This window comes from Apteryx rowi, unplaced genomic scaffold (assembly GCF_003343035.1).
Source record: "Apteryx rowi isolate R43461 unplaced genomic scaffold, aptRow1 scaffold_7, whole genome shotgun sequence".
NCBI classification, from domain to species: domain Eukaryota; kingdom Metazoa; phylum Chordata; class Aves; order Apterygiformes; family Apterygidae; genus Apteryx; species Apteryx rowi.
The window spans coordinates 5124214-5130950 of record NW_020450982.1 but is presented as its reverse complement, the minus strand read 5'-3'; the positions used below and the strand labels follow the sequence as shown (position 1 = coordinate 5130950).

The window sequence follows — 6737 nt, the reverse complement described above, 5'->3', positions numbered from 1 at the left end:
CCCCCCCCAAACACTGGATAGGTGTTTCCCCACCAAGGGTGACTGGATAAAGAACACAGTATTTTGCCAGTGTTACTATCACTACTATAGCACATTTACATTTAAATATTTTCGGTATGGAGATGAAAAAAAACACCTTCCCTTGGAAAAGAGCATCAAATGTGACCAGACTATTTGCCAAATCCCAAATCTTTGGGTCGAAGCATGAGAGATTTTAAATTAAGTCCTGGGAACTAGACATCTGTGTTCCAGGAGAAGGACAAGAAAAGAATAGAAGGCATGTCCTCGCAAAGAGGAGTGAGCACTGGGAATCAACACAATGAACAAAGGACACACAGAAATGACACCATTCTCCTAAACAATATTGTAGTAACTCTTCCATTCAGTACCATTACCTCCAGCCCAATAAGACCAGTACTACAAAGTGGGAAGGGCAGTACAAATTCCAGTTATAGGTACTTCCTTCCCAAGACAACAGCTCAAGACCGGGGGAAAAAAAGTAGATATGCCACCCTTCCCTACATCTGCATTATTTTCAAGCCATTTTACCTCAAGATCAGGACAATATGCAGAAAGTCCACATTTATTTGCATTTGTGACTAGGACATGATAAAGACATGTTCAGCTAGCACTTTTTAGCATGTGTACAACATCTGCACTGCAGTCTGTAAAGTTTATACTGTTATGTATTCCATTCTACTAGTTTGAATGTTCAGCACTTTCTCTAATAAAGTATGTATTATCAAACATCCATATGGAAAAGTCACTGAAGACAATTCATTTTAAAAGAAGTGCTATACATATAAAATACAGTGAACAAGGAATAAACATTCTGTTTGTTTGGTCACAGCCTTGAAATAAATGAGAAACAAGTGATCCCTAACCATATAGTCTGATGATTTGCTGCAGCTGGCATATATATCCTCTTTGCATGTTCAGTGTTTTGCTGGAGCTTTCTTTCTGACCTAGTCAGTGCAACTTTTAGATGCTGAACAAAATAAAACAAGCAGTTCTGGGCCAGGTGTTATCTGGCTGGTTCAAACTTCGTCTTTATATCTTCCAAAGACACACTATGCTGTTATTCTGCAGGCATATTGTGCAGGCCAGGAGTTAAACAATGCCATTCTTCTATCCTAGTGTCCTACACTAAACTGGGGAATAGTAGAAAAACATCTGGAAAAAAAAAGAAAAAAGAAAAGATATCCTCTAGTTCATCTCCTCTCCTGAGGCTCAAAAGACTTTAGCTCTATCCTCTCCCATCAGTCTTTGAAAATAAATTAAGCAATCCTCCAAAAAAAGAATTTGTGCAGTGATCTTCAGCCTGCAGGGCTCCAGGGGTCCACGAATTACTCCTAAGATGTCTCAAAAAGTATCAGAAAAACAAGTTTGTTATCAGTTGGCTGGAATTCATTATGCAGGTATTCATACTGCCACTGGAATATTTTTGGGGGAGCTGTAAATCAAAAAAAGATTAGCATATCAGTGTTGTCCAGCATATCTCTAAAATCTGTCTTCATTATCTTTATACCTTGAAAGTCTGTCCCCGCACCTAATGCCTAACCCAAATATCTGTTGCTGCAATTTCAGCCTATGACTACTTGTTCTATTCACAAYGAATATCGGAAAATTGACTAACCTCTCTTTGCAGCTACAATTTAAGACATCTTTTCTCCAGCCCAGTACTTCAGTGTTGCCTTACTGAAAGGCAATCCTAATAGTTTTTTGAGGGGGGGAGTGGAAAAATCCCACAGGCCATCCTGTATCCCAACACTGTTTGGCAGCAGAAAAAGGGATGCAATAATATATTCTGGGATCAGATACAGTCAAGTTTTTCAGAAAAACAACCCCCAACCCCCTAATTTTATTGCCAAAGCTACAGGCTTTTAAGTTCAAAGTATTGATGATGATAAAAATTAATGTGACCCACCTACCAAGCATGACAGTTTGCAGGCAGTGACAGTATGTCAGAGCCAACTCCCAGTTATACTTGCAGATAACATTTTAAAGCTGCTTTATAGATCACCTACTGATGTCTGATAAACTATAAGCTTAAAAACAAACAAACAAACAACAACATTCCACAGCTAAATAACCTTATCTATGTCAATCTTCACTCAGGGGTCTTTCTTTTAGAGACCTTGTTATCCTTGGTAGTTCAACCATATCTTTCTCAAAGTGTGATAGTTTCATAAACTCAGCATAATGCTTTTAGCTCAAGACCTACCAATCCTCAGTAGAATGGAAAGATTACTTCATTAGCTTATTTATGATGCTCTTTTATGTATTCCAGTATGACAAGAGCTTTCTTCATGACAGCAATGCTGCTGACTCATGACAATTGAGGAACCACTACAACCCCTAGATACTCTACCACAGAACTGCTGCCTAGCCAGCTGTTCCTTCTCTGTGTAATGTAATATTCCTTAACCTCATAATTTGAATCCATCTGCACTAAAATGCATTGTATTGATTTCAGACCATTTCTTTAGTTGATCAAGATCATATCATCTGTGTGTTTAGTGCAAATATTGTTCATTTCAATACAGAAAAGTGAAAATACCAAACAATATGCCATCTAGGATAGACTCCCTAATGCGAACACTCTTCACTTACCCTTGTCACAGAAGGACAAGCTGATCAGACCTAAGTCCTGTCTTTTTCTAAAGGGTGAGAAAGCACCTCTGGCCACTTTTCAGTATTCTGGAACTACGCTTGTTCCCATAGGCTTTCAATTCCCTAACTATTCTAGGGTATGTTCCATCAGGCCCATCCAATCTGAAGACATTTAAGTCATCTTTGACCTGTTTCTCTAGTTTAACTCGAGTTCAAAGTAGAGAAAAGACAGTTTTCTAGAACTAACAGTCCAGAACATAACACATTNGGGGGGGGGGAGAGTTCCATCATCAAGTGTTTAAAGATTAGAATCAAAGGTCTTTTTAAACCACCTCCCACTAATACTGATTAATCCCTCGATGATAGGCAACTATGGCAAAACATTCCTTTCCGCTGAAAGGCTGGAGACCTGTTGTAATCCTTACCATAAAAACTCATCAGTAACTTCCTGTGTACTGCTAATCTTTGTGCCCGTATACCTCTATGGCAGACCTGGCCTTTTATTTACAAGATAACTGTTCAGAGCAAATTGAGGATGACAGGGGTCCAAAGAGTGATGATCACTGCCACACGCCCTGTATGTTGCAACTATGCTATAAGGGTCACACAAATGTCCAGGAAAGCAGCCTCCGCCACATTAAAACTCTTGTCCCCACTGGCAGTTATTCTTGGCCATGCTATTATCCTTCCCCAATATTTACTATCTACTTGGACCTAGAACAGATGCTGAAAGTAAGGCTACTCTAAGGAAAACTCCTTTAAGATAGATATATTTTCTCCTCTTCTGGAGAAAGGGGATTCTTGAAATCAAGGATGTGCATCTGAACAACAATATAAACACACAGCTTTGCCTATTAAGAGTCACAACCACCACACCACAACCTTAATACTCTTTCCAAGGTGGAGGATAGCACTATGAAAATGCCAAACTGGAAGAGATCACAAGATGCCAGGAAAAAAAAAAGAAATGCTGACATTTCTGCTAGAACGACCCCAAGTCCTAGGACTTCAGTAGCTTCTGGTGAACCCTCGATCGCAGAGGCATGAAGTCATGTACCCCAGAAATTTGTTAATTGTGTTAATTCTCCTCTTTGCCAGAGACTTTTGAAGCCCAACTAGAGAAGGCAGGAACTGAAAAGAGGGAAACACATTTGATTTAATCAAGAAATTCCAATTTAGAGTGATAAAGTCTGACTGCTAATCTATATGATTAATATGCTCTCTCATTCATTGTCATGCTAATGTCTCAACTCAACCTTAAATTTTTAGGTCTGCACAGTATCTGCACATATACATATGGGGCAATGGGGACTTAGCCACTATCAATCTTCATATATATTCCCCAAAATATATTTATCTTTTGACCATACAGTTACTCATTAAAGTTTGGCACATTTTCACAGGAACATTAACTTATAGAACACAAGTTAAACAACATCCTGGCATTCGTGAAGTATTCTAAGGAGAGCCATGTTTCTGCCAACTTCACTGCCTTTCATCAAACCTGACAAGTAAAGAGAACATGCACTTCAATTACTCTTACTGAAATGAAAGACACCTACTCTAAGCTGGTATCCTGGTCACTACAGAAGTGACACTAGAACATCTACTTACACAGTTGTTAGCTAAATGAACTCTAAACCGCTCTTGCCTCACTGAGAGCAATTAATTCCAAACAAGTTAGCATAAAATTTAACAAACTAAACAAACTTGGTGGTACATACATTGCCTCACCAATTGCAAAATTCAGTAACTATGAACTTTCCCCCTATAAGTTAAAGGAAGAACAACCTCACATTTGCGCAGCTTTTACAAAACCTAGGAAAAAGCTGTATTCGTGCAAGAACAGCCAGAGCTTTACTGAAGAGGTGTGCTCATGTTTTAGCTCTGCTTAATACTACTACACCTTTTCCAATCTGTTCATTCAAACAAATGAATAAAGCACACTCTGAAATACACATCACAGATCAAACCAATTCAGCAATTACACAACTAACTCCAAACATCTTGTAACACTGAAATTAAATACAAAAGCGATTTCTAACCCTTCAGCCAATAAAGTTTTTGTTCACTTAGTGAAGAAAAGAACTCCATTATCCGACACTCGATGTTCCTGAAGAAATTTGAAGATCCAACCATAGTATTTTCCAATACTAAGAAAATCAGTGTCCCATGGCTCTTGAAATATTTTAACATGTAATGAAAATGCTAGTGAAGATTACTTTCCTATAGTGCCTTCATTTCTTAGTGTAAAACAGGAGTTTCAACAGGCACTAACAGCATATTCTAAGCAGTCATATCTATGAGACAAGGTGACAATACCCTGCAACAATGTTCTCAAAGCAAAATCTTTTTCATCATAATCCAGAGTGTGTGCTTTCATGTGGTTTATTATATATCACATCTGCATTCTCCTTATCTCTCTTATTATTAAGACATCCACCGAAAAAATTAGGACTTTTCTTTTTTGTTTTTTAAATGCCATCTGTTCCATGCATATTTTTCACTTCAAGTCCTCGTACGGTATCTGCAATGGAAACTTCTATGTCATATGGATTAAGACTACAAACCAGAGGAATTGAAAAAGCAGAGGCTGGCTTTTATACAAACTACTGGGGGGAAAAAAAAAAAAAAGCATTACTTGAAGTTTTTCTATTCCAAACACAAAGTTTTTAAGAATTCTTGAGGCATATCTCCCTACAAATGATCTGAAAGWGTGTGAGAGGAAAAACAGCTCCTCTTAAAACTGGCAATTTTATTTCCTCCTCCTACTCTACACCTGTTTCTCTCCTGATTCAGGCACTGGAAATTGGAAATACCGCTCTCCAAACAGATGAGCACAGAGAACCTTTCACTGAAATACAGGCCATATTCATTCATGAACTAACATTTGYATAAGCTTTTCTCATAACCAACTAACATTTTACAGTGGCAACGTCAGCTCTACAGTAAGCTCACCTCCAAAGGCTTTTCAATTATGAGCTGTTTTCTCATCTCCGTGCCCCCTTTTGTTATTTCCATACTTTCCTCAGTCACTTCCAACATTTCAGAATATTATTAACATTATTAAGATTTGTGTCACTCAGAGCTTGGGGGTGGGGCAAGGAAGGATGACTTACCTGGTCATATTAATATAAAAACATTTTTAAGCCAAGCTCTTAAAAGATTCTGTCATCGCCTACAATGATTCAAATAACAACTGTTCTCCTAAAGCTGTTTAAAAACTTGTAACTTCTGCAAACACCTACTAACTACTCTAAAATTGTTCCAGATTGGCTCATTATTAAATTGAAATCGACTCAGTCTTAAATACTTCTTTGGAACAGTAGGTGTGAACACAGCTGTTCTGATCAAGTCTAACTACAGCTGTTTAAGTTAAACCATGCAAGGCCTCAGGCTAATAAGGCATAAAACACACCAGACACATCGAAATAACTTTCAGGAGGGCGAACAGCGAGAAAGCCGCTCCACACTCGCACCAGGCGTTGTTATTTTGCGTCGCATTGGGAAGGGGAACAGATAACGAGTAACATCTGACAAGTTTCCCAGCCCACGTTTGCTCTGGCCCCGCACACGTCGGCCGAGAGAAGATCGCAGCGGGCTGGGGAAACACGGGCTCGGCTGCCCAGAGCACACGTGTCACTGCCACACACCGATCTCGCCCTCCCGCTGGGGGGTGCCGGAAAAACCGGCCGTAAATCCTGCAGCAACGCAAGGAAACAGCCCGAGAAAGCCCAAGCGAGGCACGGCTCACCCAGTTTCGTTTCCAGCTCGCAATCAAACCAGGAGGCAGCAGAGTCGCCTCTGCCCCAGGCGCTCCGCCTGCCCTGGCCCGGGTCGCCGAGCAGGAAGCCCCGAGTCCGGCTCGGCCCCCTCGGGGACTTTACCCCGGCGGACGGCGGCGCCCCGGCCTCTCTCCGCCCCGCGCGGGCCCATTTAATGACAGGACGATGTAGAACTCCCGGCGAGCGTCAAAACAACGCCCGGCCGAGGGAAACGCCGAGGCCGTGTCAAGCGCTAGAAACTTTCCGGCGAAGCAGGAAACAATAAACGAGGCGCCTCAGCCCCTACCCCCGGCCCGGCCCGGCCCCGCGGGGGCCCCGCGCCGCCCGCCCCCGGGAGCG

The 6737-nt window shown here is 41.0% G+C and overlaps 1 protein-coding gene across 5 annotated transcripts in view; it reads right to left on the bottom strand.

Moving 5' to 3' along the window:
* GPBP1L1 (GC-rich promoter binding protein 1 like 1) overlaps positions 1-6737 on the bottom strand; it is a 34710-nt gene that overhangs the window by 27658 nt on the left and 315 nt on the right. The window lies entirely within an intron of this gene.